The following is a 22,956-nucleotide window of genomic DNA, read 5'->3' as shown; positions in this document are numbered from 1 at the left end:
CCAGATTAGTGACACCAAGGATCTCAACATCCTCTTCTTAATCGACCTCTTGGCTGCCTTGTTTGTTCTCACCGACCACTATATCCTATACCACCACCTCACTGCCACTTTCAACTGCTCCAGTGAAGTGGCTAACTGGATCAAGTCCTTCCTGAATGAACGATCCTCCAGGGTCTTCGCGAGAGCCAAAGCAGCAGACCCCACCCCGTCTCCTATAGGGTCCCACAATGATCCTGCCTCTCACCTACACTGTACATTATGTACACCAAGCCTCTCTTTGACCATCTGCACAGCTTAAACATCCCGCACACAAACTTTGCCGATGTCACGCAGGCCCTCCTCAAACTCCCTGCTAATCAAAAACTTGACGTGGCCAATATCAACCAAATTTCCAGCATGATCTCGGTCTGGATGGCTACAAACCATCTCTGTCAGAATGACGACAAGATGGAGCTCCTCATCGTTGGCTCTCCACACCGCCTCAACCACCTTGACCCTCCTTTTGCCTCTTTCTGCATCGACAGGAACATCACCCCCATTTCAATCCAAGTTAAAACAGTGGGGGCCTCATTTCACGGTAGGCAGTAACCATGGCGCTTTTAGCGCCATGGTTGCTGCCTGTATTTTAGCGTGTCCGCCTTGGTGGATGGCGGAATTACCGCCCTACTCCAAGGTGAGCGGGGGCGGTAATTCCCCATTCACCAAGGCACTTCCCCATTCCCATTTTTGCCCCAATAGGGCTCAAAGGGAATGGGGAAGGAGCTAATTACGGTACCGCAGATTGCGGTACTGTAATTAGCACCAAAGTCCCTTAGCGGGCCCGTTCCTTAACGCCTGGTAAAACCAGCCGTTAAGGTCGGGTCCCGCAAAGGGACCTTGTAGTAATGCGGTAAGGGTTTACTGGTACCGGTGCCCTTACCGGTACCGGTAAACCCTTACCGCCTACCGTGTAATGAGGCCCTGGGTGTTTATCTCAAATCAGAACTAAACATGCACAAACTTGTCAAGGCGGTCACCTCATCTGCTGCATACTCTACAAAACTCATGAACCTATCCAGAAAATTCCTTACCACCAGCAACTGCCTCACACTAGCCAGGGCCATTATTAGAAGTAAACTAGATTATTGCAATGCCATCCTTGCAGTAACCTTGTAAAAAAAACTCAACAAACTACCACTGATAAAAAATAATACCCTCAGGGCAGTATGGGGCTTGAATCGATCAGATCACATATCGCTAGCAAGAAGCGACACACACTGGCTACCAATCAAGGCATGCTTTAAGTTCAAAGTCCTAACCATCACTCATTGCTGTCTTCACACCACTACCCCCCATATGTCACCCATCGCACCTCCAAAAGGTCCAACCTACGTAGACTGTGCTCCACCTCTTTAACTACCCCCAGATTCAACAGAAAGCGAACCGATGGATCTAGTTTCACCGTTATCACTCCCACACTTTGGAACTCCTTACCATCCTTTATCCAAGAATAACCCTCCTACCTGACCTTTTGGAAATAAAGTAAAATAGCACTGTTTAACAAATATTCCTGAACTTAGTGTACAACTTCACCAGAATTGTACTGCCTGTAATAAAAACGGTATCATTGTTATATGTCCCTGTAAAAAAACATAGTAACATTGCTACCTGCATTGTAACCTCACTAGCGCCGTGATCTCTGGGTCTGCGTACTATCAACAAATAAAATAAATAAATAAATGAAAACTTAAAAGAGGTCATCTTGTTTTTGCATGTTGATTTCCTATTTGCAATTTAGGGCAGTATTATTCCACCCACAACCAATGCCCACTTTTACCTGCAACCTACAGGATCTGATGGATCCATCCCTTAGCTACCTGAATAATTGCTTTATGACACATTTAAATTCTAGGCTGACACTGGCATGACATTGCGATTTCACGTCCCAAATTATAAAATCCCACCAAACAATTACCAGCAAAAAAATATATAGGCCTCCTCACAAGTTGCGCGTTATCCCTTACATGCAGTGGTAATGGCGTTACTGCTGCATTTAATCATGAGTATGGTGTGTTTACCCCCAGTTGACGGCTGGGGGTAAACACGCCTGAGAAATGCAAATTTTTGATGCAATTACTGTGTGGTAATACCACCGGCGGTAATTGCACCGAAAATTCCCCATTGGGTCCAATAGACCCAATGGGGAATGGGGAATAACGTTTACCAGCCAACCCATGAGCCAGAGGTAATACCGGCAGATGAGTGGGCCGTAACGCAAATAAATTTGGGCAGTATCCCAGTCGGGATAACGGCCAGCTCGTGATGTGGCCGATATAGTGTGATATTCAATACTTGAAATGTATTTAAAAGAATAAAGTAACTTCAACTAAGGTGGTCTCCAGCTTTTCACCATGGAAATCATTACAATGTTGTCTGTATCCAAAAATCAATAATCACCACATAAATGTACATGCCTATATGAATCTATTTGGAAGTCATCGTGATAGTGGGGTACATTATGAGTTAGATGGTTTCTGCTGGTTAATCTGGCGCAAAACCACAAAACAGAATTACCATTACCGGCACTGTGCCAGTAATGGTAGGTTAATCCTCATGGGACTCTATTGGGTGCTTGCTTTAATACAGGCGGTTTTTTACCAGTGGGCTGCTTGACTTACCTCCAGCTCTGAGCCGGAAGTAATTCAGGCACCCCATAGGCAAACTTGGAGTATGCCGGCCCAGAAGCGTGCCAATAAACAGAATTACTGGCATGTTAATTCCGGACAACCATACTTGTAATGAGGCTGTTTGTCTTAATTGTAAATATATATTGTTTTGTTATATTTGTGTTTAAACTAATGTAATCAATGCACTCCATTCTTTTTAATGCGGATAGTTGTAAAAATGATTTCGATACACCTGTGAAAATTATTAAATTAATTTTGAAATGTCTGAAATGTTTTCTTTTATACATGTATTTGAATGGATGATTATATCACCCAACTAAATAAAAACATTAAAACAAATATATACATATTGTACTCTAAAAGACACTAGGGGCCTCATTACGAGTTTGGAGGTAGCCATGGTGCTAATAGCGCCATGGCTGCCTCCAAACCCGTGTCCGGGTCCGGGTAGTCGGAATGGGGACTTACCGGGTCATTCCAATCTTTGAGGACCCGGTAAGTCCCCATTCTGAAAACCATTCCCCATTCCCATTTGAGCCCCCAGAGGGCTCAAATGGGAATGGGGAGGAGCTAATAACGGGCCCGCAAATAGCGGGCCCGTTATTAGCTCCCTGGTCCATTAGCGGCTCCAGCTAAGGGCGGCTGGTAAAACCAGCCGGCCTTAGTGGGACCCTCTAAGGGACCTCAGAATGCGGCGGTAGAGGGTTAACGGCATCCTTACCAGTGCCGTTAACCACCTACCGCCATACTCGTAATGAAGCCCTGTGCCTCATTATGAGTTCGGAGGTAGCCATGGAGCTAGTAGCTCAATGGCTACCTCCAAACAGGCCTCCTTTACCGGGTTCCTGCAATGGGGACTTACCCGGTTACTCCGACATAGGAGGACCCGGTAAATCCTCCTTGCAGGAACCATTCCCCAATCCCATTTGAGCCCCCATAGGGCTCAATGGGAATGGGGATGGAGGTTACAACGGCATGTTATGAGTGTCCCGTTGTTACCTCCTTCTTCCCCTCGCGGGACCCGGAAAGCACACCTGGTTTTACTAGGCGTGCGATCCGGGTCCCGCGATGGGAACCCTGTAATCAACCCTGCATTCCGTCAGCGCAAACCTTTTAATGAGGCCCTATCTCTTTGTGTTTGTGACTTTGAATGCAGCTTTAAATTCTCGTGTGTGTAAACTGTTTTTAATCTTTTTGGGTGTATTCGACTTGTAATTTATGTATGCCTGCACAGCTTCTCATGGACCTGTGTGAGTTTTTTTAGGTTGCAGATATACTTTTGCCCACTAACATGTACAATGTTAAAAGCCCCACTGCCCTTCCACATTATACATGAGTTTGCCTGTGCACCCAGAGATAAGGGGCTGCATGGGTTTAACACTTTGCACAGTTTTTATTGAATATAATTAATTCACTATTTGTGCAAACATCTAACCTATGGCCTCCAACAGCTGTACTGACGCACAATATCAAATTAGGTAACATGCTTTTGCGATGATACTATGTACCAAAATGACTCTGCACCAGCTTGAGCTACTATTTATATTTTAAATAGTGCTTAATTTTACAAAACATTTCTACATTAAACTGGCACCAAAAACATTCAGTTTAAATGTAATTTCTCAATACGTGCATTGGACTTTAAAGGAATAACACCTCACTTTGTGTTCAATATAACTAGAATAACACTTGGCATTTAAATACCAGCACCAGTTCTTCTTTTCTCAAATTGTAATCCCCTGCTCTATAGTCCCAGATTCACCCTGATAAATCTACATGGAAAGTTTGGGACTTGCTGGGGTTTAATTTACCTTTTGAAAATGGTATTCTCATTAGGGGAATTGAGCGAGTGCTATCGAAGAGGACTGACCTTCTGCTTCTGCACGACACTCTGTTGCTCTAATTCGTGGATTTTCACCATTTTCAATCTAACGTGTAAGGTCCCTTTAACTTGGAGGAACGTATGCCTGCACCAACTTGGACGTAAAATATGTTTTTATCAATCCTTGGATACCAGAATAATTGTATTTTTGTATTTTAGACACCACAAGTTCTGCCCACTAGCTAGGTGCTACATATTAAAGCACCCGTGTGCAATTGCGCGGTGGTCAATCGACCGAGCGCTATCGAGGAGGACTGTTGGCTGTTTGCTGGCTTGGTGGCATGGGACTGCCTTCAGCCAACAGCACATCCTCGGCTAAGCTAATTTTGACTAGCTAAAGAGGTGTGGTGCTAGTGCTGCTCTTTCGTTTGCCTCTGAAGTGAGGTTGCTGGGTGTTGTTCTTTTTTTTTCCCCTTTTCGTTATCTACTGGTTCGAAGGATGTACAAGTTGACATCTGCAATGCCGCGACATGCTGGCATTCTAACTTCCATGGTTGAATGCGTGGCTGAAAATGTACAAGCACCCCGTCCCCTCCACCACACCCTGATTTAAGGAACAAGTTGAAACGTTTCACGACATTACCAATGGATGTGCGCCAATTATGGAATGCAGATGCCTCACGGAAACGTCCTCAAGACCATGAAGCGACAGAAATAGAATCAATACCATCTACGATCCGGACAAAAGGTGGTTGCAATGCAGTAAATGATCATGCTAATCCAGCAAATGCTTCAATCACCGATGTTGAAATTCTTGAGGTAAAAAGTCAAATTGACATTATCATTTCACAAAGTGCAGCAGAAGACAGATGCTTAAATAAGTCAAAAATGCAAGCTAGCACTTCTGAAGAGAAAAAGTTTTACCTAACTTCGAAGCAGTAATCAATGCTATTGACACTATGGCCCACCCTCTCCTATATTCCCAGATGGTATAGCAAAATCAGCTTGGGTCAAATGAGCGACCCTCAATTTCAAGTCATACTGAAAATGAAAATCGTAACACTACTCCTGAGAATAGAAGCCAAAATAATGAGTCTAGCATAATTTTGGATACTCAGATAGAATTCAGCCAATTGGGCATGACTCAAATCTTTTGCATTCCCCTATTTTATAACCAAATCAAAGGACGTCATCGGTCAATACGTCGCCATCTACACCGGAGTCTTTTCTAAAGCCCACTCCAAGACCATCTTTTAGCCTAAGACCACCACCTCTATTGACTCAAGAAATCACTTTGAATGCAATAAACAACAGTTTATTTGCACTGACAAAATTGGATGAAATTTTATCTGCTAAAATGAGACATCTAAACTTATGTGCAGTAAGATTGATTGGATAGCTAGCAACATGAACAATGGGAAACACACACTGACACTAAATTCGAATGCCCCATTAGAGAAGCTTAGTCCAAGTGAACTTCATTGAAGAGAAAAGAGAGATGATGATACAATGACAACAGACGACCAGAATCTGACTGCATCAGTGGTTCTTAGACAAATAGCCACGCAATGCTCCACCACCCAACAGCTATTGCTTGAGTTTGAGGACATACCTATAGGCTCAAATATTATAAGTGAAACAACAGGAGTGCTATAAGAGTTAGTTTATGAGGTTTTAAAACCTCATAAAGGAAAGAAGGAGAAAATCAAATTAATAGAAACTAGAACATGCCAGACCAAATCTAAAAAACAAAAAATTCGCAAACAAACCAGATCTAACAATGCTAGAAAATGTATAAACCAACTGTCAAAACATGTCTTGCAGCCAACCCCAAAAAATGAAAGGTAAATGAAAGAAAAGCCAAAGTGTAGCTGAAAAAGCTAAGATCCATGATGCTTCAAAGATTGACACTGAGACTGCAAGCCTTATTAACCCTCCAGAAGAAGTTGAGGATTTGATGAACCATATCACAGGGAAGGGACGAGATGGATCTTAACGAAGATCATGCCTTAGATGCTAATACATATTCACTAGACAGTCTTAAGCCATATAGTGCGACCGAATATGATGAAAACAGCTTTCTCACACTGGAGGAAACGCGGAAATTGATAAAGACTACAAATAATAGATCTGACAAACGAGCAGAGGAAAATGCTTTTCCTTCCAGTCAGCATACTGAACAAACATAAAAAAAAACACACTTAAAATCTTCAGACTGTTTGCTAGCCATAATGAACAACCGTCATCGTAGCAATCTGTTCCCATTTCCCAAATCACACTACTCTCACGATGGTATTCAAATCTCTTCCAAAACTCTACCTCATTAGATCATGCGATATTGAATTTTTGCAATTTAAAAATAACAGTGCAATGGATACAATTGTTTTGACTAATCCATCTATGATTATTAAGGATCTAATTTGGAAAGAGAGGCATAGTTTAGAGGCAGCTGGCTTTTCTGTAGAATTGACATCATCACTCATGACTAGAGAGAATATTAAGAGCCCTTACGAAGCAGCCTTTTGCCCAAGGGAGGAGATCTCCATAAATTGTAAGGGTAACTCTGGTAGGCTAGTGAGAAAGGTACGTTTCGAATCAGATAATAAGCCATCTAATCGTTCTAACTGGAAATGGCTATCGAAAGCCATTTATGAAGCCCACCCCCAAAATAAAGCCTAATGCCAAACTCCAGCTCCTTTATGCACCATAAAGATGGTGAGCTGGAACAGTTAAGGCCACAGACATCTCTTAAATTCAACTAACAGTCACCCCTTTGCTAATGCCGAAATTATAGCCTTAGAGGAAACATGGCTGCTGTCGGAACCAGTACTACCGGGATATCAACTAACATGTATCCAGGCAGTTCATAAAGGAAAGGGAAGACCCTCTGCAGGACTGTTAATAGCGGTGAAATTGGGTATGAGCAGTAAATTGACAGTTTGGACCTCTCCTCATCCTTGCGAACAACTTGCATGAATTGCATTTAGAGATCAAGATAATTCTATAAAAACTGAAATAGCAATTCTTAATGCATACTGGAATATGCTACCAGATACCCTTTTTTTTAGAGCATGTTGTTAATATGCTTGATTCGATAGTGCAGGAAGATAGTATAGGTATGAGCTTAATAGGCGATTTCAATCTCATATGCTTTGGAATTACAGATGCAAACCTATTAGCTAGGGCTAGGCTGTGGTTAGATCTGAAGAAAATTAGAGGGTTTACAATGTTAAATGGCACAACGGAGAAGGACACCCCAGCAAGACACACATGGTCAAGGCAATCCTTGAGGGCCACTCTAGATTATTCTTTCAAAACAGTCACTATTCCAGGGTTGAGGATGTTGTAATATTGTCCGCCCCAGCCAGTCTTTTTTTAAATTCCCTTCCCTCCCTCCCACCCGCCCCCCAACTTATCTTCTTGTTCCTGCGTCCAAGGCGGGGGACGAGGGAAGCCTCCAGCCGTGTGGAGACTCGGAGCGGGGCCATCCCCGCTCCGTGCCTCCACACGGCTGGAGGCATCCCTCGTCCCCCGCCGGGGGCGCAGGTACTTTTTTTTTTTGTCCCCCCATCCCACTCCCGCCCTCCCAACCCCACTTACCCTTTTTTTCGGGAGCGGACGCACTGGGAACAAGTGTTCCCAGCGCGTCCGCTCCTGATGGCCACCATGGAAAACAGACTCCGTTTTCCCTTTCCATGGCAGCAGCCATTTTCTTGGTCGTTTTTTTTTTTTCTGTCCCAAAACGCTGCAGCGTTTCGGGACAGAAAAAAATGCTTTTAGTGCCCCGGTCTCGCACATAATGCAGGCCGGTGGGCCACTGCCATTAAGCTTTAGCTTAATTGTATTTTTACCCAGGCTCAGAGAAAGAGTTAGGGCCTCATTCCGAGTTTGGAGGCAGCAATTTGCAGTACCGTTATTAGCTCTGAAGTCCCTTAGCGGGTCCCGTCCTTAACACCTGGTCAGACCAGGCGTTAAGAAAGGGACACGCTAAGGGACCTCGGAATATGGAGGTAAGGGATTACCGGCACCCTTACCGGTGCCGGTAATCCCTTAGCTCCTACCTCGTAATGAGGCCCATTGTAGTTCAATGTCCTACTAGAAGGAGTAGATATTTTCAGAAATGTCTTGAAATCTATGTTAATCTATACATACAAGAAGCCTGGCAAACAATATTTCATATGAGGCAAAAATTGTTGAGATGCAGTTGCAAATGTTATAGCAGATGTAAATCTGGCAAGTGAGGAGTTCATGTACAAAATAGTTGAAAGTTAATTGATCATGAACAACTCTTAAAGTCTAGCAAAAATAGTAGATTTGATTATGGTAAAATATACCACTATTGTTTTCTTCTCTCCTTTCATCTTTATAGATTTTTGTAAAATATTTATTTCCTACTTTTATTTTCTTTCTAAAACTTCATCCTGAAGTGTTTTTCAAAATTTGCATAATTTGATACAAGTTATTTTTTTAACTTTTCTTGAATTGTTGTATGAAACATTTTAAATGAATTATGTATATGTTTACATTTCTTTTACATGTTGAAATGTATTGAAAGGTTGATTTATCAGCCAAACAATAATAAAAAAATAAAAATAAATTAAAGATATTTTCATGAATCAAGGACTAGACAGAGTGGTAAAGGTTGGGCCTTATCAATACATTGCTAAGTGCAAAGAAAAGGTAAACAGCACAGAAGGAAGACAACAAATATTTTTTGTGAAAACAAATATTTAAAATTGCAACATCCTTAGAGTAAGCGCCAACGTGCATGTTTCAATATTGCCTCTTCAGACCTTGAAATGTATGATCTTTCCCTAAAAAACAATGCATAGGCTATTGTTATTGACACTTTCATTTACTAGTATAACTTTTAACATCATTAAGGCTATTAAACTGCGAACTCACAGTCAAGATTCAACAGTCTAATTTTCTCTTTGCCTCGCCAGTACTACATCCATATGAAAGGGATCCAGCATCTCCCGAGAGCTGCAAAGAACCCAGGCTTCCCAGGTGAACTGGTAAGACTTAAAGATGGATTGAGCGCAGGAGAGTCTAATTTATTTATTTATTTATTGTTCGCTTGTTAGGCACTTATACAGGAAATTAATACAGTTTCAAAGCGCCTACAGGGCAACAGGGAGGGGACAAGGGGATGAGAAACAATTAAAACACATAAATACAATATTAAGTAAAGTGGGTGGGGGGGGCAGGACGAACCTACTATGCCTTGTGAATGTTCAGAACATGCAAGTTCAGAAGGCAGGGGGAATGGGACTCGTGCTGGGGTGCTCATGGGAGAGGAACGGGTAAAGTGCAATGCAAGGTAAGTGCGAGCCGAGAAAAGTGCTGAGGATAGAAAGAAGCTGGAGCGATTGGGTGTGGGAGATCAGGCCCCCAAGGATACATAAGGGCCCTGAACACCAAACAAGCAACTGTGAGATTAGCAGAGGAGAGAGGGCGGGAAGGAAGGAGGAGGTAACAAGGAGAGTCTTGCACAATTTAAGAAAGTCCTGATCAAGACAAAGAGGGAGGCTGTTCGAAAAGAAGGGAGCCACCTGGGGAAAGTGATCGACCTCCTGCCCTCTGTTTAGCTAAATGCTTTATACACAAAGAGTTGGTGCCAGAGGAGCGCAGAGGTCTGCAGGGGGAATATTTAGTAAGAGAGAGTTGCATATATAGTGGTCCCTGGACCCAGACAGCCTTGTGGGCGATACAGAAGGATTTTAATTTAATCCGTGAAGCAACCGAGAGCCTGTGAAGACTTTTAAGGGCAGGAGGGATGCGGTCCCTGGGCCTAAGGCCAAGGATAAGTCTTGCTGCCCTATTCTGGATTAGATGTAGAGGTTGCAGAGTGGAAGAAGGTAGATTCAGGAGGAGGCTATTGCAATAGTCAAGCCTAGAGAGAATCAGGGCTCAGGTAACATTGAGCTTCTCAGGGAAGGTGAGAAAAGGTAGAATGTTTTTGAGAAGGAAGAGCTGAAAGTGGGACTTCTTGGCAATGTCCTGAGTGTGAGGGAGGAAGTAGAGAGAGGAGTCGAGGATTACTCTGAGGTTTGTGGCTTCAGAAGAAGGAGCTGGTGGAAAGCCCATGGAAGAAGGCCCGAGTGATGGGAAGAAGTCAATGGGAAGGATCTACGTTTTGTTGGCAATGAGGCAGAGATCATTTGAAGTGCACCAGCCTTGGATGGCAGAAAGGCAGTCAGGGATGATGGATGTTGCAAGAGGGTCAGCAGGAAGTTTGAAGAAGAGTTGTGTGTTGTCAGTATCATACTGGAAGTTGGGGAGAAGGAGATGAGGAGTGCCAGCAGAGTATGGTAGATGTTAGAGCCAAGGCGAGAGGATAGAGCCCTGGGGGACACCACGGGTGGAGAAAGAAGTCAGAGAGGAGACGGTGCCCAGGATGACTTGAGAGGAGCGGTCAGTTAGGAAGGAGGTCAGCCAGTCCAGTGCCCGCTCCGAGATACCAAGGGTGTCGTGGAGCCGTTGTATGAGGATGGAGTGGTTGATGGTGTCAAATGCAGAGGAGAGATAAAAAGGATGAGGACACCAGGAGAGTTGGAATCCATGGATGCAAGCAGTTTTTCGAGGGTGTCCAGAAGAGCAGTTTATGTGTCTCTGGATGCTCGGAATCCAGGTCATGCTCCAGGTCGTGGAGACCACCAACAAGTTCAGTGTGAGAGTTGAGTTGGGATAGGGCCAATTTCTCCATCAGTTTTTCCTGGAAGGGGGTGATGGAGATAAGGCTGTAGTTGGCTGGACAAGTAGGGTCTGCTGATATTTTTTTAAGGAGGGAGTGCACAAGGGAGTCCTTGAAGGAGGAGGGGAAAGAACCAGGAGCAACGGAGTGGTTACAGAGATCAGCGAGTGAAGGGGCAAGAGAGCCAATGTTGTCCTTGATGGTCTGGATGAGCAAGGGGAAACCTGTTTGGAAGAGACCTTCATGGCGCGGACAACTCTGGTGACTTCTTCCGGTGAAATAAGGCCGACAGAGGAGAAGGAGGAAGGAGGAGGGTGAGTGGCCAAGGGAGGCAAGGGGGTGAGGGGTGGCTTGGGAGATTGTGTGACAAGGCTGTTCAGAATGCCCTGGGTGTTGGTGGTGAAGTGAGTGGCTAGTGCGTTGCAGAGGGCCTGAGAAGGAATAGGGGAGGAGGTTACTGCGAGAGAGTTGGCTAGTTCTTTGCAGATTTTGAACAATTCAGCAATGTTGTTGGAAGCGCCAGATACCCGTCCCTGAATGTGGGCCCTTTTCTTGACACAGATAGAGAGTATGTTTTGCCTTTGGAGCAGGCGGCAGGCCAGTTGGTCAGAGGATGGGCCTGCGGTTTGCCACTTTCATTATGCAGCTCTGCACTTTTGCTTCAGGTCTGCAAGTTTGGAGTCGTACCAAGTGTTGCGCTTATAGGTGGGTTTCAAGCGGATCCTCACAACTGGGGAAAGAATGTCAAGGGTGTTGGTGATGGACAGGTGGAAGTCACTGAGAGCAGTGTCAGTGGTAGAGTGAGTTGGGAGGACAAGCAGGGATAAAGGTGGAAGTGAAGGCAGCAGCTGACACTCTTTTCATTGGATGGATGTTCGTGAACGAGATTGACCGGCCTCTGGAGAAGTGGTCACAAGGCATAGGGACCCAGGTGGGAGGAGAGAAGAGAGTGGTCAGATCAAGAGAGAGGGGTGAACAGGGGAGATGAGAGAGGGAGGTTGGAGTGGATGAGGGCATCCAGAGTGTGTCCAGCAGAGTGGATTGGACCAGAAGGGGGGATGGAGAGGGATAGAGAGGTACAGAGGTCAATGAAAAGAGTGGATGCTGTGCCAGGGGAAAGTGGACATTCACTAGTGTGCATATGCCTCCCCAATTTTTCGGCAGCCTCATGTATGCCTTGGATCCACACGCCCAGTAATGGTCCATAATAACTGCGGTTCCTTGTGTCATTCCCGGAGCTTCAAAGATTCGTCTGCAGTTTTGATTCTCTCCCATCTTCCTTGTGCCATTGTTTCTGAAGCATAGTTTCGGCTCTCCAGTGGCACTATCTGTAGTGGTCCCCCTCTATCTTTGACCCATGTTAGCAACTTTACTAGCTTTGGCCACAGAGGTTTGCATAACCTCTGCAAATTCTCTATTGCTTCCTGGCATGCTCCAAGGACCATCAACGCTCGGCAGATTACTACTCCGTCTTCCCATTCATCTGGGGAGGCCACTGACCCCAAGATCTGCATTTGGCCTCTGTTCTTCCAGATTTGAGCCACCTCTGCAGTTTTTCCTTGAACGTTCAGTCTTGGGTTTATTTCCCATCTTATCCCTGATCCTTTGACGCCAGGGTTCTCGTACCTGATCACATGATTTTTGGTGTGGGCTCGGTTTCTTGTTTTAATATCCTGGACATAGACATCTTCATCCGGGTAATCCTTTTCGTTGGCCCATATCAACGAGGCGTCTCTTCCCATAAATTGTCCTCTGGTGTTGCACATTGCTACATGTGACATACAGTGTGCTGTATGGACATCAATTTCTACAGCCACGAAGATCTTGGATTTTCCCATGCTGTATGGTAGGAGTGCACAGACGAAGCATACTCCTTCTGACTGTCTTCGTCCTACTTCCTTCATGTGTTAGGACCATATGTTGTTTCCGAGATGGGCTGTGCTGTCCAGGTAATCATTAAGTTCATTGTTATCTTCATGAGGGCTTCTCTTGATTCTCAACGTTCTTCTGTAGTTTGCTATGACTATGTCTCTGAATGCATCTGTGCCGCTTTTCCACTTCGGGTATCTCGATGGAGCAGCTGCCTCGACTGCATCGCTGTTGTAGGAGGAGGATTTGTGCTTCCTTTTCTTCCCTTTTGCAGTTGCCATAAACTTCCCGTAACCACCATTGGTTCACCAACCTCCCAACTTGTGGCTGTGTTGTAGGCCTGCGGCCTGTTCCTTGCGTTGGAGCAGGTGTGCTTGCAGTTATAGTTTCTTTAGTTCTGTTTTTCAGCTCCTCATGTAGTTTCTTTGCTTAGACGATGAATGGTAAAAGATACTCTATTAGCATGTGTGTCTTCTCTGTGAGTTCTTTCGTGGCCACTTCTGTTCTTTTGAGGGATCTTGCTATTCCCTCCTTCTTTGGCATTTCACTTGGAATGTCTTGGTCACTTCCACTATTGTCTGGACTTGGATGTTCGGTAGGTAGTTTCTCCTTCTCTGCTGCCTTCGTTGGAGGCCTTGTAGCCATTGACACTTGCCCTTGTTTGTGTGCATTCTGTGTGTGGGTGCGTGCTGTGGCCAGTGCTACATTATCATTCATTCCATGCTGTCCCTGTCTCCAGTTTTTTTGCCCATTCATTACCTCAAGTGTATACGTATCACTGCTAATTACATTACATTTTAAATCATTTGCTTCATCATAGCTTTTCTTGGAACTGGAATCACTATGTATGTCTGGGAGCTTTTGTGGGATTCGTATGTTCATTATCTGGTAGGTGCACTGAAATTGGGGCGCTTCGTGCACCAATGGAGAGAGCAGTTCTGATAGTCAATGACAGAAAGACAATGATGATCACCAAGCATATACACATGATAGATTTGTAAGACATCTGGCAGCATTTTCTCCCAGGAAAGTGGGGGTGCCCTTCTGTTGGGGGTAAAACCAAGTTACTGTTCTGGGCCCCCATTTCGAATGAGTTCATAGTCAGTTATTTATTCCTTCTTTTGCTCTGGTCTCGTATCTCGAGAGTTCGTTACTATTAGAGGGACGAGTGCTTCTCCAATGTCCCTCCTCACGTGAGTGACGACGGTAGTCTCGGGGTCCTCAGTACAGTTCCTGTGCTCGACTAAGGAAAAGGGTTAGGCTAGCAGTTCTGATACATTACATTTATTTATGTGTATCTAAAGTAGGTGAGGTTCCAGTGGATGCCTCGAATTTGTCTTGGTCCTGAGGACATGCTGGTGACAGTTCACTGTGAAAGAAGAACTGAAAGGACTGCTACAAATTACACAAAAATGGAATGCTGAAAAATAAAATAAAAATAAAGATAAAAGTGAACATTTGGCAAAAATAGGAAACAATGAGCTAATCGTACAAAAATAAAGTTTTCAAAATAGGAACAAGAATAAAATAAAAATAAAAATATGGAAAAATAGAAAAAGAGTCGAAATCGCCAAAATAAGATGTTGTACTAACAGGAACAAAAATAAAAGCAGAAGTCAATATATGAAAAATAGAAAAAATGAGAAGGATGCAGAAAAGGAAAAATAAGATGGCGAAGTTCTTGTGACTGCTCCTTTCGTTCGGTCTCTTCGGCGACAAGTTGAAGAACAGTGTCTCTTTTCTCTATCTACTCCACGGTGAAACAATGACGACCAAGTTCTATTTTGGATTTCCTCCTTCTAAGGCTCTTTCCAGCAGTGGATGTCCATAATTGCTTCTTAGTTGCGCTATGATAGCCCTCAGGAGCTTGTTTAATTGCGCGTTTTTTGCTGAAACTCCGAGGAATGCAGGTATGTCAACATTGCTGGGTCTACCCACTAGTTCTGGAAAGTTTTCAATGAGGTAGAAGAAAACACAGTATGCATATTGGCTGTCTTCTGGTGTTAATGACATTTGCTCTGATTTTCTAGCCTCTAGATCACAGGCCTTTCTTGCTGCCTGAACAGTCCTTATTTCCTCGATCTGCCCCTCGGCTAAAGGTCTCACTGGAATCTCCTTAGGAATTCCCGCTGGAAGTTGGACATTTCCACTTGGAGTATTATGCTATGGAGAAGTATGCCCATGTGTGGGGCGTTTGCCGGATCTCTAAGGAAGGTGATGATGTCAACATCTGCAGGCCTTCCTACCATTCTAGGATAGTCTGTGAGTAGTCTGAGCATGACATTATGGGCTAGCTGGGTATCTGCGGGAGTCAGTGACATCTGCCTTGTTTGCTGGGTCCTGATCACAATCCTTTCTTTTGACGTGAACATTTTTTACACTTTCCTGCTGCGTGGATTGCAACCACGTAATTTAATTTGTACCACACTTGGTTTAGGAATTAGTTGTTTCTTGGATCTCTAATGAAGGTTAGGGTATCTGTGGTTCTCCCGACGAGTCCTGGGCATTCCTCTATGATGCGGAAAAATAGGGTATATGCAAGTTCATCAATGATCACTTGTGGTGGAAGCATCTGCACCCTTATCACCGTACTCTGATAGTACAATGAAGGCTTCCGTGAAGACAGTCAGTAATTGCCAGATTATTTACTTGTTGGCCGTATCTTGGATAAAGTCTGTGACACTGGCTTCTCTCCCTATGAGTGATGGGTATGCTAGCACCACGAATTGGAAATAGGTTGGAACATCCCACTTGAGGCTTCTGCCGAAAGTACCATAAGTTCTGTGAACAAAGTCTCCACACTGATTGCTTCAGGATACTGTGTTACACTTTCAGTCAATGTCTTATTTGCAGTCTATCAGAGTCTTGATTCGTTGTACTTAATTGAGTATGTTGTGCTTTTGAACGCTCATTGTATCAATGTTGTTGTGGCTTAGGATGTGCTTCTCTTTACCCTGCAAATGGGATGCACAAAGTGTTCGTTAAGTCTTTATTTCCCCTTGCTTGGGGAACCTGTCCCGTTCTATGCCACACCTTGCATCCGGGTTCTTTGTCTTGGTTTTCTGCTCATGCGTCTTTCTTCTTCACCATGGATCTTGTTTGCACACGCTGATGTTCTTCCCCGTTGTCCGTGGTCTCTTTGCAGTTGGATGTAGCAGGAGGGTTATCCCCTATGTAGGGCTTAATGTCATTAATGAAGATCCATGCCCTTCTGCCCTGGAGCTTGACGTCGATTGGGTGCAGTCCTCTACAATGAACGGGCCATTAATTCTTGGCTCGTCCCACCTTTTCCTGGTAAAGTTCTTCACCAAAACGCTGTCACCAGGGAAGACGAGGGGCTCATGTACACCTTGCATGGTGTCTGCTTCAGCACTTCCTCCTGTGTTTTGTGCTGCGCCACCCCCTCTTCGGCGTCGCTGCAGCTGGTCTGAAATGACAGAGGCACTGGATGTCAAACAGTTTAGGTACTTTTGCATCTCTGATCCCAGAACCTCCCTAGTCGGCTGGGCATCACAACTAGCTCTATCTCTAGGGGTAAGAGGGGTCCTCATCCTTCTGCCTGTAACTATCTCATGCGGCGTGAGGTGATGGTCGGAGCCTTGTTGGTTCCGAAGTGCATACAATGCCAATGGTAGACAGTGCAGCCATCCCTTCTTTAATGTGAGCTTTAACTTGGCTTTCCTCTCCTTAAGAAAGCCGTTGATCCGTTCACATATCCGATTCCCCTCTGGATGATACGCCAACGAGAACTTGTGCTTTATACCAAGCAATGAACTAATCTGGTTGAACACTGAGTTTACAAAGTGGGCCCCATTATCTGATCTCATTACCTCACACACCCCCCATCTAGGGAACACTTCTCTCACCAGGAATTTAGCAGCACAGGCAGTGTCGGGATCTGTACAGGTACCTGCTTCTATCCATCTAGAGAATGGACACACCACCACAATTAAATACCTGTACCCATTGCACACTTGAATCATGTCGACGTAGTCGATATGTAAGTGCTGGAATGGTCCGTTTGGTCTGGGAATGATTCCTCTCACTACTTTTAATATGTGCCCAGCGGTGAATTGCTGGCAGATAATGCAGTTCACCATGAAAAATGTAACATGCTCTGCCAAATTCGGTGTGAACCAGTCTTCTGCGAGCGTTGCAGCAAGATTTTCTTTTGTCAAGTGGATGGGGTAGTGCAGTTGTTCTAGTGCTACCTTTAGGAGGGCAACAGGCATTACTAGTTTACCAGTGCTGTCTTGCCTCCACAACCCATCAGAGGGGTTTAAGGAACACCCTCAAGGCTTCCATAAATGCATCTCCTCCTGTGGTGCCTCCCCCTGGAGCTCCATTAGCTGAGTCTGCCCCATATTACTATAGGCTTCCGGTGTGGCACGCGCTACCATCATTCGCTCATGGGTACATGCCACCTCCACGTCCATGATTGTTTCATTCTTGGATGCCATGCGCTTGGCTTCCATGTCTGCTTCATGATTTCTACGAGACACGAAATCTGTCCCCTTGGTATGAGCGGTGCATTTCACGACCGCTGTACCCACTGGAAGCTGTAGTGCTTTTATCAGCCTGTCCAATAATGCTGCATGTTGTACTGGCGTGCCGTCTGCTCGGAGGTAGCCCCTCCTTTTTCAGCGCGCTAGACCTGCATGTACTGTGGACGTCACTTAGGCTGAGTCACTGTACACAGTTACTTCCTGGTCTGCATGATTCCCAATGCGTGCGAGTATCAGTGCCAGCAGTTCTCCAGCTTGCGCAGAATAGTGAGAGGGTATTCACGCACTGACGAGCACTCGAAACTCTCCATTCGCTAGGTGCTTTACCACGGCCACGCCTGTATACCTTTGTCCATCTCCTTGGTCAATTCTCGAAGACCCGTCAATAAAGACGATCTCTCCACCTGCCAGGGCATTTTCTTTTACCCTGGGGATTTCATCATAGAATTCCTCCTAGTTCGCACAGTCGTGTATGGGTTCTCTCTCTGTGACTGGCTCAGCTATGAACATGGCAGGGTTTACAGTTTTACATCACACTATTTTGATCGATGGATTAGAGATAATCACCTCATAGGCAGATGCTCTTTGAGATGTCAGTGTGGCCTTTGGCTTCTCTAATATGGCGAGCAGCGAGTGCTCAACATACAATGTCATGGAGCACCCCATCACAATGGATGATGCCTTCTCGATGGTGAATGCGGCAGCAGCTAGGTTTTGTTCGCATGGGAAGTGGCCCTTCATGACTGGGTCCAGATTCCTGCTGTAATATGCCAGGGGCTTGTACCCCAGCGAGGTTCGCTGTGCGAGCACTGCCGTCATAGAATTGCCATCGGTATGTGAGAACAAGTAGAATTCCTCTGCGTAATTAGGTATCCCGAGAACTGGGATTACAAACTGCCCCGTGGAGTTCTGTAAACCCTTTCTCCATTGCTTCATTCCGTTCGATATCTTCCCTTGTCTGGGCCTTTTTTAGGGCCTGAAGCAAGGGCTTGGTGTAAGAGCTGTAGTCAAAGACCCATGCTCTGACGTAATTGCACAGGCCTAAAATGTTTTGCAACTGTATTATTGTGCGCGGCTTGGCCGTGTTCACGATGGCTTCAACCCTTTCTGGGGTTACCTTTTTCCCTTCATGAGAGGACAGTTGGCCGATGTATAACACTTCTGGCTGACAGTACTGCAACTTCTCCTTATTAACCTTGTATCCCTTCTCAGCCATTATAGTCAATAGCTGCACAGAGTTGCGCCTGCATTGCTCTTCAGTGGTGCTGCAGATCAGAATGTCATCTACATACTGCAAAACAACACTGTCCACCATAATATTGTTTAGGTCCATCTGCAGGATTCTGTTGAAAATGGATGGAGACTCACAGTACCCCTGTGGCAACCTCGTACTTTTCAGGCGTATTTGTCTGAAAGTAAATGACGTTGGGTCTTGAGAGTCACGGCGCAATGGGATTGAGAAGAACGCATTTTTCAAATCGATCACCGTGAAATATTTTGCCTCAGTGGGTATGTTGCACACAATTGTGGATGGATTAGGGACTAGAGGGAATTTGGCTTCAACTATATCGTTTAATGCCCGTAAATCTTGGACCAAGACCCTCCCTTTGATTTTTTGACAGGGTAAATCACTGTGTTGCAAGGTGATTCTGACGTCACTAAGATGCCCTGCTCCATCATGGCAGAGATTGTCTTCGCGATTCCTTCATCTGCCTCTCTGGACATGGGATATTGTCGCGCTCGTGGTAAAATTGTTCCTGGTTTCAGTTTGATTTTCACTTCACCCGTCCCTTTCAGGAGACCTTCATCATAGGGCAATGTTGTCCATACTGCAGCAGGCACTTGGGCCATGTCGTCTTCAAAGTTGTCTGGGCATACCAGTGCCAACATCATTCTCTGTGGCACCTCTCGTTTGATCATTTTGAGCCAAAATATGAGACTCACCTCCACCGTTGCCTCTTCTAGGTCAGGGTGTTCTTCGAACAGATTGTCATCAGTGACATCAGTCACTCGATACCCTTCTTCAATGGCAATAATCGCACACCATTGTCTGCCTTCATCGTCATATCCTTCAACCAATACCACAGATTGTATTACCAAGGGAAATACTTGTCCCTCCTCTTCGTACCTGGGTATTCTTGGTCTGAATAGAAACTCATCAGGGGTTCTCATAGTTTTGTCTGCAAGGCCTGGCAATCCCGCCATGAGCACCCGCACGACATATGCAAAGACTTCTGGTTCTAATGGTATGGCTCTCATAGCTATACGTCCTGAGTATGCTCTGATCATTTCACACACGTTTGAATAATGCATTCCTGGGGTGGAGCATGCTATACCATCCTCGGTAAACGAGATGGTCATGTTTAATTTAGTCATCAGGTCCCGACCCAGAATATTTACCGGGGTCTGGCGTGAATATAATAGAAGTACATTCATTTCGCGCTCTCCCACTGGGAGTGCATCTGTAAAGGGAACTCTACTATGAGCTCCAGTGAAACTCTGGGTATCTATGGCCTCGCCGGACAAGGAAAATGTGCCTTCTCGTATGCAAGAACGCATTGCACCGGTGTCAACTAGGAAGGAATACTCTTTACCCCCTGTGGTGACATTCACCCTAGGTTCCCTATTGGGGTCTGGTGTCATTGATAGGATAGAACACATCAGAGTCTCCCGTGAGCTGTCCTATTTTATATATAGGTTCGGTCCACTGTACACTTGTGGGTTTCCCCCATTTCCAGGGTTAATTCCCCCTCTGGCATTATTGCCCTGAGCCATCTGCGGCAGTGCCTGCTGGGGTTGTCCCTACGGCAAGTTCCCCATGTTCGGTGGTTGAACCACTTGCTGTGCACCTTGCTGCATGCCTGCCACCTGCTGCTGCATGGTGTAATTTTGTGCACCGCCCTGTTGTGGGATGGCAGGTTGATTCACCATGCCTACCCCCATCCCTTGGTTATTTTGCCACATGCCATGACTTCTGTACATGCGTGCCACGTGTCCAGTCATTCCGCACAGCTAACATAGTGACGGTGGTCGGGCCATCTGTCCATTTGGCATAGTTGGATTGCCCATCTGTGTGTTCTGGAAGCCACCTTTAACATTCTGAAACCCTCCTTGGTTACCTTGAAACCCTCCCTGATTATTTTGCCAACCTCTTCCTCCAAAACCTCTCCCTCTTGGGTAAAATCCTGTGTTACCCTGATTATTCTGTGATGCACTTGGCTGGGCTGGGCTGGTGAGCATGGCTCCCTCGAGAGTATACTTTGAGAGTTTCCTTTGCACTAGCTTCGCCTCCTCTCCCTTAAGCGGTGCCTCCTTTTTCCGATTCTTTCTTGCAACAATCTACAATAGTGTGCAATTGTCAACTGTATTTTGGCTCACGGTTTAGCTTCGATTCCTACCAATTTCTTGAGCTGTTTTTGCACCGGTTCTGGCAACCCTTGGCACTATATATGGTAGAATACAGGGATGGATTTCGTCCAAGATTCATGCGTTTCGAGCACGCACGCGTCTTGAAAATGCTGGATATAAAGCCACGGATCCTCCAACTCTTTCATTTTCCGAGTCATTATAGCGCCCATATCAGACGTGTCTGGATATAGCGTACGCAACGCTTTCCACACTGCTGCTCTACAGTTATTAAATGGCGTTCCATCACGGGAGATGTTAGTTAGGGTTACCCTAGGGTAGCCTGCCCGTTTCCATACATCATCGGCTCTTTCACCAAGTATGGCGATTAGGAGGACCTTTATGTCTCCTATAGCTAAGGCGACACCCCCGTCATTTTCTCTAACTCATGCATCCACTTTCCGGCTCCCGATGTCAACACTGGAAGTTTATTTTTAAGGTTCTCTCGGTCCATGTGTTTCCTTCATCTGCGCGTCTCTCCTTGTCCCTCGGGACTACGAAGGCAAGATTAATTTCCTGCTCCTTTTCTTTGATGTTGTCACCACTGCATGCATGCAACTCATATGCCAGGTTGCTGTACGCCGTGGCTGCCTTAAGTTCTCTTAGTGGGTATTGACCCTCTGACTTACTCCCTTCGATCGCTGGTTCAGGTGGGGCAGGTGGCGCGGTAGGCGTCTCACCCCCATCTGTACATACATTTAATATCCAATCTGCGGGTGGTTCTTCCTCCTTTGTCCTCTCGAACATTTTCCAAAGTTCGAGGACGGCAAGGCGTTTCTCTAGCTTTTTGCCGGTATATGTGGCATGTAGGAAGGTGGTCATGTGCTGTAAAACAGCCTTAGAGAGTGACCCGTTCTGGGGCTACGCCATAAACATCTTATTTGCAGTGCCCTTAACGCACTCCTGGATATATTTCCTCAGCTTTGTTGCTTGCTTGGGCAGTTGCTTGCATTAATGCGCAAGCGGGGTAACTTCCTCCATTCTTAATTCCGTCACCAACAATAATTATACAGCTCTTTCAATCTTTCAATAGTATGAGCGAGTACCAAATACGCAAGCTCCAATCCAATCTTTTCCCACCAACTTTTATACCAACAATTTACTCAAAACTCATCAATTCAGTGGCGATTCCCTCTCAGTTACAGAATCGCGTAAATCCAAAATGCATTTTAAACAATCACCAATACAATTATTTTACATTCGACATACAACAGAACACATATGACAGACGTTTGACAGACGAGACAGACACCAGCTGGTCATACGTATACCTGCCTTCTAATTAATACCCCGTCATGGGATTTGAACAAACCCCCTTTATGATGTCTTTAAGCGTCATCGTAGCCTAAATGGTCCCCCCTCTGTGGGCTCTGGGTTCACGTTCCTTCTGACCACTCTTTAAAGTGCATGAACAAGGCGAATCTTTAAATTTTTTGCTCTCGTGCCCCCCTGGTATTCCTTACATTTTATTCATCTTGGGTGCCACCCCGGTATTCATTACGTTTTACTTCAGGTGCCCCCTGATATTCTTTACATTTTATTTCAGGTGCCCCCCTGATATTCTTTACGTTTTATTTCTTATGCTCAAGTCATTACCCCCTATATATATATATATATATATATATATATATATATATATATATATATATATATATATATATATATATATATAGTCTGCTCTACTTCTAACTATTTTATTTTTTCTCCACCACCCTCCATACCTTTCCCTGACTTACTCTAATGCCTACACGACATTTTCCAAAGTAACGAGTCTGTTGTTTTACTCACCGATCGCATCTTTTCCTCTCCGGTGCTTCGGGATCACTGCCCCTTCCTCTTCCTGCTTTTAAGATTTTCGTCCGATCCACTGCCCGTGGGAATGAGAAGGGTTATGCTTGGAAAGGTGGGTTCCTTCAGACCCACTGCAGATTTTTGAATGATTACTCTATCATTGTCCACGGGGAGCTTCTCAGTCTACTCAGCCGGAATGGC

The sequence above is a fragment of the Ambystoma mexicanum genome, chromosome 2p (genome assembly GCF_040938575.1).
Source record: "Ambystoma mexicanum isolate Mex_15411 chromosome 2p, UKY_AmexF1_1, whole genome shotgun sequence".
Lineage (NCBI taxonomy): Eukaryota > Metazoa > Chordata > Amphibia > Caudata > Ambystomatidae > Ambystoma > Ambystoma mexicanum.
The sequence above is the reverse complement of the archived record's forward strand: the minus strand, read 5'-3'. Positions refer to the sequence as shown.